This window comes from Arachis stenosperma, chromosome 3 (genome assembly GCF_014773155.1).
Source record: "Arachis stenosperma cultivar V10309 chromosome 3, arast.V10309.gnm1.PFL2, whole genome shotgun sequence".
Lineage (NCBI taxonomy): Eukaryota > Viridiplantae > Streptophyta > Magnoliopsida > Fabales > Fabaceae > Arachis > Arachis stenosperma.
In genome coordinates, this window is record NC_080379.1 from 50791689 (window position 1) to 50804856 (window position 13168).

General features: G+C 37.2%; 1 non-coding gene across 1 annotated transcript; it reads left to right on the top strand.

Annotated features, from left to right (window-relative positions):
• The first annotated feature begins 6318 nt into the window (after window positions 1–6318).
• LOC130971729 (small nucleolar RNA R71) lies at window positions 6319–6426 on the top strand. Its single transcript, XR_009082941.1, has one exon. It is a non-coding gene; the product is annotated as a small nucleolar RNA R71 (small nucleolar RNA).
• The last annotated feature ends 6742 nt before the right edge of the window (window positions 6427–13168 follow it).

Here is a 13168-nt window from a genome sequence, read left to right on the forward strand (position 1 = left end):
ATTGTAGAAGAGAACGAGTTGGTTAAAGATTTAGGAGATGCTGAACCTCCATGGGAACACAGAGTCATGGAAGACTCCGTCGAGGATGCTACAATTGACGCTGAGGAGGATTTTGCACCGCCTCCAATACAAATATCTTATGAAGAATTGAACGGAATAACCCAAGACGCAGGTTTCCTTGATGATGATGATCACGAGTCCTATTCTCTTAGTGACGAACTTGCATCCGCAAGTGAATTCTTTGAGACAGAAGAATGTTCCCCGAGTGAATATGAAGATGATGCTGAGGTAGATTTTTCTCAACCTCCAATATATGACTTGAGCGATGATGAGGGAGAAATTGAAGACTCTGATCAAGATATGGTTGAGGTGGAAGAAATTTGCAAAGAAATGGAAGAATTCACAGAAGATTACTAGGGAGTAGAACTTACAGAACCACTGGAAACACTGACCCCAAGGTCATTACCGCCCAACACAAACTTCAAGTAGGTAAAATCCTTGATTTTTATCTTCAATCTTCCACTTGAATATGGTTTGCTTGAAACAGATGGCCAGCCTAGAGCTCTCTGCGGTTTTAAGAGTAAGAGGGAAATGGCTCGTACTCAGAGTTGGTGCACAAGGTTCAATAAGGTTCCACACTTCAACTCGAAGTGCAAGGATTGGTGTCAAGCTCAATCGAATGGATCTCAGAAGACGTTTGGTCACCTTGGTGAGAATATAACTTCTAAATCGCCCGAATGGAAGCATATAGATCCAAACAAAGGCAGATTTAAAAACAAAGTTTGGAATCTTGGAAAATATTCTGATAGTCGTCACCCCGGGAGCCTGAGCATATGTCTGAAGCTGCTCAGAAGCTTTACATGCTTAGTTTGGGACTCCGAAGGATGTTGGAATTCCAAACATTGGTGGAGATTTCTGGATCAGTACAAGCATAAGCCACCATGACAGAAAGCTCATCAAATGTCCAATTTAAGGACTTTAACTAAAAAGTGCTAGGTGGGAGACAACCCACTATAGTATGTCGTTCTCTTTTTAGTTTTAATTTTAGTCTGTTTTTGAATTTTTATTGAACCTGCAATTTTTGCATGACATTCATTGCATTTTGCATTCTGCATACTGCATTAAAAAAAATAATAATAGCACGCATGTGACGCATCCGCGTCACAAGTGCGTTGGGAAGATAGCAAATTGAACAGAGAGTCACGCGAAAGCGTGGCTGGAGGCGTGCCTTTGGCACAAATTGATCCACGTGGCCGTGTCGTTGACGCGTCTGCGTCAAGTGCAAACATTGGCCTCCCACGCGTCCACGTCACTCACGCGGCCGCGTGCCCTGAAATTCGACGTAAAATGGGTGCACGACCGAAAGTTGTGCTAGCGTGGTGATGGATCGGTGCTGAACGCACAAATTCTTCCCACGCGGACGCATGGCTTACGCGTCTGCATCATATCCTTCGAATGGACACTCACGCGAACGTGTCACCCACGCGTTCGCGTCACCCAAAATTTGGCAAAAATAAAAATTCGAACAGAGAGTTGTGCGAGCGCAAGGCTGCCCTCGCGCCAGTAGCATAACCTGAGTCACGCGTCCGTGTGACCGATGTGACCGCGTCGATTAATTTAAGCGCAAGTCGCGCGACCGCGTCACTCACGCGTCCGCGTCACTTGCACCGCACAACTTTTCCAAAGCAGCCAAATATCTTATCTTTTCTTCCCTATATCTAATTCTTTTCTTCTTTCTTCTTCTTTTTCTTACTTTCTTCTTCTCATCCCTCTTCACTTCCATTTAATTTATTTGCATAGTTTCATTCATTGCATTATTTTTATTGGTGTGAGAAATTTATTTATTTTGCCTGTGGGTTATTCAAAGAATTGTTTGACAATTATATATTATTTTTATAGGGTTTCTTGCATGTTCAATTTAACACTTTCAATAACTTATTTACCATGCATGCTATGTGTTTGTGAAAAAGCCCGTATGGTATCACGCACTACCTTTCTGTTATCCTACTTTCATGCCTGTTTTTCACAAAACCCTTTTTATATTTTATTAATTATTTATAATTGTCATTACAAACATATTGTTAGTTTGGAAGACTTGGTAATCTAACTTGGACATTGAATGCTTGATCTATGCTACTCATGCCTTCGCCAGCATGCCAATAAACATCTTGCATTTAATTGTTATTACATGCACTTTCTATATTTCCATTGATGACTTTTCACATGTAGTCATGACCATGTGTTAACGTCATTCTTCTTTACTGTGCATTGATTACCACCTTTCCTGTTCTCTTCCTTGCTGGAACCCTTAGCTTTACTTGTTACTTTCCTTTTCCTCTTTTAGGATGGCCACCAAGAAGGGTAAAGAGAGAAAGCTACTCCCAAACCACCGGCAAGGCAAGGAACACAAAGAGCACTAGCTGAGGAACTACAACCCCCATCCACATGCACATCTCAGCATGCACCGAGGACGGTGCAATCTTTAAGTGTGGGGAGGTCGATACCGATCTCCGCGGGTTAGTTAATCCCTTCTCAACACCAATGTTAATTTGTTAATTGTTGCATTTGCATGTTTGATTGCATGTTTGTTTGATTTTGTGCATATTTTACCACTTGGTTAAAGTAATATTTTCTTTTTCAAGAAATTTTTATAGTATTTCACTAATTTGAATAAAACTTTTTGGAAGAACTTGTATGAAGAAATATTATTTTGGAACATGGTTTAAATCTCGAACACGCAAAACCAGTGAGATTTTGAGCCTATTTGATTGGTTATATTTTATCAACCAATATTTTATTTTTGGTGTGTGTTTTTCTCTCTAAAATTGTAATCTTTGTCTTGCTTAATTCTATATTTCCATTATTTGATGTATGCATGCACTTATATGATTGAGGCCTTGTTTCACTAAGCTTACATACCCATATGGCCTTACCCTTCCATTATCCTTTGCAAACTAATTTGAGCCTATTTTACCCATTTGTTCCTTACTTTAGCTCATTACTAACTCTAAGCAAAAAATAATAATGTCCTTAATTTGAATCCTTAGTTAGCTTAGACTAGTAAAAGTGCTCATGATTTAAGTGTGGGGAAGTTAGATTTAAAAATATTTGGTTTGAGTAATTGGGTGTTGTATATTTTAGTGAAAGTGTGCAAAATAATAATTGAGCACATATTATTGCATTCAACACTTTAATCATATGCATTGAAAAAAAATAATAAAAAAAGAAAAGAAAAAAGAACAAATAAAAAAAAGGGGACAAAATGCCCCAAAGTAAGTGTTGGTATCAATGCATATGTACTAAACTCAATTTTAGGATGCATGAACATGTGGAAAACACAGTTAATGGGAAGTTAGATTTTGTATTTTAATTAAATGAATTGTCTTAAGTTAGGTGAAAAGTTTATGTTAATTAAGGATTCAGATTTTAGTCCACTTGGCCAAATACAATCCTACCTTGACCCTAACCCCATTACAACCCTTAAAAGACCTCGTGATTTGTGTATTGGTGCATTAAATTTTTGTTGATTGTTAGATGAAGAGCAAGTTATAGAAGGCAAGATTAGTAGAGAATTGAGAGAATTGACGCTAGACACTTGAGAGTTAGAATGATATACACTACTAGTAAGGGTTCAGTGCTTAATTCTATATTCCCTACTTTCATGAGCTATCTTCTTCTTGCAAGTTATTTATATTGTATTTTGTGATTTGAATTAGTAAAATCCAGTTCATATTTATTCTTGAAGGATTTATTTACTTTTTCACCAAGTAGGTAGAATCATTTTCGCATGTAGTTGCATTCACATTCACAGGTTGCATTTTATAAGTCTTGCCTTTCCCTACTCATATATTTGGTCTCCTTGAGTTTAGCATGAAGACATGCTAATGTTTAAGTGTGGGGAGGTTGATAAACCACTATTTTATGGTTTACAATGTGTTTAATTGTGTGGTTTTATCATGGTCTTTGCCCACTTATTCATATAATTAGCATGTATTTATATTTCCTTCCTAAAATTATTACATGATTGAAAACATGCTTCTTTGGTCTTAATTTAGCTAATCTTAATCCTTTCTTATTACCATTCGATGCCTTGATCTGTGTGTTAAGTGTTTCAGGCTTTATAGGGCATGAATGAGTGAAAGATTGGGAAGGAAGCTTGCAAAAATGGAAGGAACACAAGAAATTGAGGAGATGACCAGCGAGAAGTGACGCGTATGTGTCAGTGACGCGACCGCGCGGAAGAAAGGAATTCGCAGTGACGCGGCCGCATGAGTGACGCGGACGTGCGGATTGGAAAAGCAGAAGCGACGCGGAGGCATGGACGATGCGCCCGCATGAAAAAGAAAAACGCCGAATGACGCGTCCGCGTGAATGATGCGTCCGCGTGACGTGCGCGATCTGTAGAATTACAAAAGTCACTGGCAGAGATTCTGGCCGGATTTCAACCCCGTTTTCGACCCAGAAACACAGATTAAAGTCAGGAAACATGCAGAGACTCATCAGGCTATTCATAATTCACAATTTTAGGTTTTAGATGTAGTTTCTAGAGAGAGGGGCTCTCTCATCTCTCTTAGGATTTAGGATTAGGATTTTTAGAAATTAGGATTTATCTCATCTTCATCAGGTTCAATAATTTATGTTTCTTTTCTACTTTTATTTACTCTGATATTTTTATTTGTGTTTGATTGATGTTGCCCAATTGGCTGATGATATTGTCCATGTTTGAATTGGCATTTTTTTATTTAATATAATTTGAGGTATTTCAGACTTATATGTTATGGATGTTTTGGCTTTATCCAATTTATTTTCATTCATGTAGATTTTATTCCCTTTTGGTTTTGGTTAAGAAATCAGTAACTCTTGAGTTATCAAACTCAACATGATCGATAACCGTTATCTTTGCCAATTAGCTTGAACTTCTATAATCCCAATCTTTTTCGAGGAATTAACTAGGATTTGAGGATCAAACTAATTAGCCGCTTGGCCTTCCTTTGCAACAGCAGAGGTTAACTAAGTGGAATTAAGATTCAACTTTCGTCATCATTGATAAGGATAACTAGGATAGGACTTCCAATTTCTCGTACCTTGCCAAGAGTTTATTTTACATTCATTTATTTATTTTATTCGTCATTTATCATGTTTGCTCCTCGTTCTTAAAACCCCCCAATTTACAAAACTCATAACCAATAATAAGAACATACCTCCCTGCAATTCCTTGAGAAGACGACCCGAGGTTTAAATACTTCGGTTATCAATTTATTTAGGGGTTTGTTACTTGTGACAACCAAAACGTTTGTAAGAAAGGTTGATTGCTTGGTTTAGTAACTATACTTACAACGAGAGTTTACTATAACTTCTAAACCATCAATCTTCAGTTCTTCAGTCTTCGTCCTCTTTAGAGCTCATGAATGGCAAAAGTAAGTTCAGTGAAATTTCTATGGTCTCTGTATGAGCCTTGGATTCCTCTGGTTCCTCAATAAGGAACTTATTATTGGTCAGTGGACGTCCCTTAAGGTCTTCCTCACTGGGAATCACTGCCTTTTCACTCTCTCCAGGTTTGGCCATTTTGGTTATAGTTATGGCCTTGCACTCTCTTTTGGGATTCTCTTCTATATTGCTTGGGAGAGTACTAGGAGGAGTTTCAATAACTCTTTTAGTCAGGTGACCCACTTGTGCCTCTAAATTTTTGATGGAGGACCTTATTTCATTCATGAAACTGAGAGTGATCTTAGATAGATCAGAGACTATGTTTGCTAAGCCAGAGAAGCTCTGCTCAAAATTCTTTGTCTGTTGCTAAGAAGATGATGGAAAAGGTTTGCTATTGCCAAACTTATTTCTCCCACCATTATTGTTGTTGAAGCCTTGTTGAGGCTTATGTTGATCCTTCCATGAGAAATTTAGATGATTCCTCTATAAAGGATTATAGGTGTTTCCATAGGATTCTCCAATGTAACTCACCTCTTCTATTGCGGGATTCTCATGGTTATAGGATTCTCCTTCAGAGGAGGCTTCTTTAGCACTGCCAGATGCAGCTTGCAATCCAGTGAGATTTTGAGAAATCATATTAACTTGCTGAGTCAATATTTTTTTCTGATTCAGAGTATCAATCTCAAGAACTCCCTTCTTCTGAGTCATCCCATTCTTCATAGGATTTATTTCAGAAGTGTACATGAACTGGTTATTTGCAACCATCTCAAGGAGTTCCTGGGCTTCTGCAGGGGTTTTCAGATGAAGAAATCCACCAGTAGAATGGTCTAATGACATCTTAGACAATTCAGACAGACCATCATAGAATATACATATGATGCTCCATTCTGGAAGCATGTCAGAAGGACACCTCTTGGTTAATTATTTGTATCTTTCCCAAGCTTCATAGAGGGATTCACCTTCCTTCTGTTTGAAGGTTTGGACGTCCACTCTAAGCTTGCTCAGCTTTTGAGGTAGAAGAATATGGTCAAGAAAGCGTTGACTAACTTGTCCTAAGAGTTCAGGCTTTTTCTAGGTTGTGAGTCCAACCATGTTCTAGCTCTGTCTCTCACAGCAAAAGGTAAAAGCATAAGTCTGTAGACATCGGGATCAACCCCATTGGTCTTAACAGTATCACAGATCTGCAAGAATTCATCTAAGAATTGATGAGGATCTTCCGATGGAAGTCCATGAAACTTGTAATTCTGCTGCATTAGAGAAACTAATTGAGGCTTAAGCTTAAAGTTGTTTGCTCCAATGGCAGGAATTGAGATGCTTCTTCCATAGAAGTTGGAAGTTGGTGCAGCATAGTCACCAAGCATCTTCCTTGCATCTCTGGTATTGTTGTTGGGTTCGGCTGCCATGTTTGCTTCTTTTTTGTAATTATCTATAAGGTCCTCTCCGGAGTGTTGTGCTTTAGCTTCTCTTAGCTTCTTCTTTATAGTCCTTTTAGGTTCAGTATCAGCTTCAACAAGAATGTTTTTATCCCTGTTTCTGCTCATGTGAAAAAGAAGAGAACAAAAGGGAGGAGTGGAATCCTCTATGTCACAGTATAGAGATTCCTTGATGTGTCAGAAGAATAGAAGAACAGAGGAATGAGGTAGAGAGAGAATAAGAAGAATTTGAACACAGAGGGAGAGAGAGGGTTCGAATTATAAGTAAAAGAGAAGTGTTAGCAAGTAAATAGAAAGAGATGATGGAGAGAGTATTCGAAAATTAAAACTAAAATAATTAGTTAATTAAAAAGATTTTTGAAAAAGTGGTTAGTGATTTTCGAAAATTGGAAGTGAAACAGTGGTTAGGTGGTTTTAAAAAAGATAAGAAACAGTAATTAGTTGAAAAAGATTTGAAAATAATTTTGAAAAGACAAGAAGTTAGAAAAAAAGATTTTGAAATCAAAATAAAAAGATATGATTGAAAAAGATTTTATTTTAAGAAAAGATATGATTGAAAAGATATGATTGAAAAAGATTTGATTTTTAAAATTGATGACTTGACTAACAAGAAATTAAAAGATATGATTCTAAAATTCAAAGGTTGAACCTTTCTTAATAAGAAAGTAACAAACTTGCAATTTTTTTGAATAAAAACATTAATTGTTAGCAAGAATTTTTGAAAATGTGGAAAGATGAGATTTAAAATTATGATTTAAAAAATGAAAAATTGAAAAAAAAAATTGAATTGGAAATGAAATTACCTCCCTTGTGTCATCCTGGCGTTAAACGCCCAGAATGATATCCATTCTGGCGTTTAACGCCCATGTGGCTGCCTCTTTGGGCGTTTAACGCCCAGCCAGATACCCTGGCTGGCGTTAAACGCCAGGAATCCTTCCTTACTGGGCGTTTTTTCAAACGCTCAGAATGCTACCCATTCTGGCGTTAAACGCCCAGAATGCTGCCCATTCTGGCGTTTAACGCCCAGAATCATAGCTTTACAGGCGTTAAACGCCTAGAATGATAGCCATTCTGGCGTTTAATGCCCAAAGTGCCTCTTTACTGGCGTTTTAATGCCAGTGAGCTCTTTTTCTCTGTGATTCTTCTGCTTTATGTTCTAAATCTTCATTTCTTTATGTATTATTTACTTGAAAAGATATATATTTTTTACTTTTTGAATTTTTAATGAAGATAGAGAAAAACAACAAAATGAAATAAAACATAAAAATGCAAGATCAAAACAAGTAATGCATGCAAGGACACTTTGAATGTCAAGTTGAACACCAAGAACACTTTGAAGATCATGATGAACATCATGAACATATTTTTGAAAATTTTTGAGAAAAGAAAGACATGCAAGACACCAAACTTAGAAATTTTGAATGTTTAGACACTATGAAGTCGAAAATGCATATGAAAAACAACATAAAACACAAAATAAGAAAATCATGAGATTGAACAAAGGAAATCATCAAGAACAACTTGAAGATCATAGAAGAACACAATGCATTTTTTTTCGAAATCTTAAGAAAATTAGAAACATGCAATTGACACCAAACTTAAAATTTAACATTAGACTCAAACAGAAAACACAAAATATTTTTGGTTTTTATGATTTTATTAAATTTTTTTTGTATTTTTCGAAAATAAAAACAAAAAGCTTAAACATAAAATAAAATTACCCAATCTAAGCAACAAGATGAACCGTCAGTTGTCCAAACTCGAACAATCCCCGGCAACGGCGCCAAAAACTTGGTGCACGAAATTGTAATCACACTTTTACAACTCCGCACAACTAACCAGCATGTGCACTGGGTCCTCCAAGTAATAAAACCTTACGCGAGTAAGGGTCGAACCCACAAAGATTATCGGCTTGAAGCAAGCTTGGTCATCTTGTAAATCTCAGTCAGGCTGATTCAAATGGTTAAGGTATTGATAATTAAAAGGTAAATAAAACGAAAAATAACATAGAAATACTTATGTAATTCATTGGTGGGAATTTCAGATAAGCGTTTGGAGATGCTTTGTTGCTTCTGAACCTCTGCTTTCCTTTTGTCTTCATCCAATCATGCATCCTTCCTTCCATGGCAAGCTGTATGATCCTTTCAGTGAAAATGGTCCGGCTACGATTTTTGTACGGCTAATCAACTGTTAAATTTCTCGTCTTGGATGAAAAATACCAGGCAAAGCTACCACATGGCTAATCATCTGTTGGTTCCTACTTGTGTCGGAATAGGATCTCTCTATTCTTTTGCACATTGTCACTGCGCCCAACAGTCAGGAGTTTGAAGCTTGTCACAGTCATTCTGTCCCAGATCCTACTCGGAATACCACAGATAAGGTTTAGACTTTTCGGATCTCAGGAATGCTGCCAATTATTTCTAGCCTATACCACGAAGGTGTTAACCACGCGGACTCGGTCCGTGGATCAGAGACCCAAAAGATTATACTCCAGCTGTCGTCCAATGACTACGTTGAACATCATGTAGACCGCTTGTGGTTGTCAGGCACGCGGATCTTGGTTAAGCGAGTAAGGAAGATAGTGGGTGATTGTCACGAGTCACCCCCTTCATTTTGACTTAACTGAATTAAGTACGAGAGTATATCTTGGAGAAGAAGTAGGCGTGAATTGAAAGAGAAACAATAATACTTGCATTAGTTCATAAAGGACAGAAGAGCTCCTCACCTTTATCTATGAGGTGTAGAAACTCCACCGTAGAAAATACATAAGAGAAGAAGGTCTAGGCATGGCCGAATGGCCAGCCTCCCAAGTGGCATAAGATAATTTCCAAAGCTGCCAGCCTCCTAAAAGTGATCCCCAGATCAAAGGATGATCTAAAGATGTTCCAAAAGATCAAAGACCTCCTAAAACATTAGTAGAAAGTGCTATTTATACTAAACTAGTAAACTAGGTTTACAGAAAATGAGTAACTAAGTGCAGATAGTGCAGAAATCCACTTCTGGGGCCCACTTGGTGTGTGCTTGGGCTGAGCTTTGAAGCTTTCACGTGCATAGGCCATCCTTGGAGTTAAACGCCAGCTTGGATGCCAGTTTGGGCGTTTAACTCCAGTTTTGGTGCCAGTTCTGGCGTTTTACGCCAGAAAAGGGTTTCTGGTGGGCGTTTGAACGCCAGTTTGGGCCATCAAAGCTCGGGCAAAGTATGAACTATTATCTATTGCTGGAAAGCCCAAGATGTGTACTTTCTAACGCAATTAAGAGTGCCCCAATTGGGCTTCTGTAGCTCTAGAAAATTCACTTCGAGTGCAGGAGGGTCAGAATCCAACAGCATCTGCAGTCCTTTCTCAGCCTCTGAATCAGATTTTTGCTCAGGTCCCTCAATTTCAGCCAAAAAATACCTGAAATCACAAAAAAACACACAAACTCATAGTAAAGTCCAGAAAATGTGATTTTTGCATAAAAACTAATAAAAATATACTAAAAAGTAACTAGGACATACTAAAAACTACCTAAAAACAATACCAAAAAGCATATAAATTATCCGCTCATCACGTACGCACAGGCACTTGTGCGCACGCACACGTCGCTGTGTGTGCTTTTCCTTGTTTTCTTCATGTGTTCTCTCTTGTACATGCTTTCTTCCACTTTTGGCCATCCATTCTCGCCTCTAAGGCCAGAAATCACTCAACAAACATGTCATGGCATCGAATGGAATAAAAGTGGAATTAAATTGCTCATTTCAAGCACAAAATTGCATGTTTTCACATTTAAGATCAAATTAGGGACCAAACACAAAAGTATGCTATTTTGGTGCTTAAGTGTAGGTTATTGTGATGAAATCCACTCAAATTCAAGCTAAAATATATCGAAAAATACGGACTCATCATTGGTCTTTAATTTAGAATGCGATTGCGAAGGGAACTATTGGTGTTCTATTTGGTTTTCTATGACTTGCAAGGAGTGTTTTAGTCATAAATTATTTATCTATTTAATTTTATACATCCTGTAGAAGAAGATAATTTTTCATTATTTTAGCCTTTCTATTATTAATCAAGCATATGAAGAGCATGTTGCTTTATGGCCCACCTGGAACTGGAAAGACTCTTATGGCACGACAAATTGGGAAAATTCTGAATGAGAAGGAACCAAAGGTTTACTCCTTGTACTTGAGTAATAAATTGCTCCTGATACAATTGGAAGCAATATAGTTTACGATGTTGTTGCTGCTCACGTCTTACTGTTTTACACTATGTAGTTTATGATGCTGATGTTGCTCATGTCTTACTGTTTTACACTGTGTTGTCAGGGGAAAAAACTTATGGTTATTGGTACAACAAGCGAATTTACTCTCTTGGACTCGATTGGATTTTGTGATACTTTCTCTGCCACTTACCATGTTCTTACCTTGAACACAAATGACGCCAAGAAGGTAAACATGTTTTGTTTTTAACATTGTGGCATTATGTGACTCGAGCTATTTATAGGCTATTGACATGTGCACCAAAAAAGTTTCAAATGTTGCCTGATATTATTAAAGTTATTCTATTCTTTAGATAACAAGTCAGTTGTTTCATTTGTTGAAATTTAAGTGATCGTCTCACTTATGACTTAACAACTATCTTTTCTGTTAAGTCTTATTTTATATCCTCTTTAAAATTTTAGGTCCTAGAACAGTTGAATAATCATTTGCTCATGAAGATATTGATGCTACTGTAGAGGCAATGAATGATGTGAGTAACCCATTTCATGTTGCATTTGCTTAATTGTAGGGTTTGCTGAAGCTTGGTTTTAGTAGTATATGAGGGTTATTCAATGGGAAACTAGTGGTTACAAAGAACTGATTCTAACTGGGTCTCTTGTGCGTCAAATTTTGATTTTTAGATGCCTATTAGGAAGCTGTACATGTTGATTGAGATGGCAGCACAAGGGGCTTAAGGTGGATCTGTAGAAGCCATCTATTATGGTAAATAAAAATACCCCATAAGTTACGAATGGCTGCTGATACCGAGGATTAAGGAAAGGCCGAATACCCCATATAAAATTTAGTAATAAAGGAACTTGCTGCTTAAGCCATCTGTATATCCCTCTAATTCTAGAACTAACAAAGAAAAAAAATTAAAAAAACTTAATTCATGACTGCCACTTCTTCCTTTAGCAGAGTTAGCAGACAGAATTAAGTTTGTTTGTCCCATTCAAGAATTCCTTTCTAATTTTTGCTATTATTTAGCACCTCACAAAAACTCTTGGCCTATACAGTGTTCCACAATTGTTCAAACCTAACACCACGTGAAGCCTCTGATTGAAAACAGAGATTTTCTCATATTGTTCAAACATTTCAGGAGTCAAGCATGATAGAGGATGAATTGTTGTCATGGTGGCATTTCTCAACTCATCCCACGTTGGATGTCCATGTAAGAATCATCCTCGGATGACATCATATTAGATCTGGTACCAAGAAAACACTCCTGGCTGATTCTGCTGTTTGTGGGAGCGGAAGAGTATCACCTTGAGTGGCATTGGAAGTTATCGCTGTGCATTTGAGTTGGTCAGAATTCGGAGCGGCAATCCGTCAGGTGCTGAACCCAAGTCAAGCTGGGAACAAACCAAAGATTGGGGTAAGCAAATAAGATCCCCATAAAAAGAAAGGAGCTATTGGGATATCTGAAAATTACTGCATTAAACATGAATAGGATCTTAGAATAAGACATTTAAAGTTTACCTTCATTCTCTTTAGGCTTTCATTAAATTGGATAGCTTATCCAATTGCTCTTAAGAACCTTTTTGACTGCATTCTGATTATCACTACTCAGTGTCACCCATGACTTCAATATTTCCATTATTAAATCTAGTGCCTCCACTCGTCAGAGGCGACCAGTTAATCTTGTCGGAATTCATAATCATCAAGATGGTGATTATTATACAACTTTCTAAGATTTTCAAAGGCATTTATTTTGACCCTATACTCGATCATATTATGATTCTTCGACACGAGTGAAACTGTAATCTTCATTTGATTTCCATCATCAACCTAATAAAATAATAACATTTACACATTAGGCTTAACTACCTAAATATAAAAACAAGAATGACGGAAAAAATTAGTGTATAATATTACCTTTATGTTAAAATTATCATCTTCAAAACAAGCTATCATCCAACTTGCAACCCACACACCCACGTCATTCTTACATATTGAGCAAGATATATTAGAGTACTATATAATTGTATAAATTTCATATCAATACTACTAATTATAACGATCTAGCTTCGAGGGTGGGAAGGCCTTCGGGTTCTTCAAATTCAAATTGTGA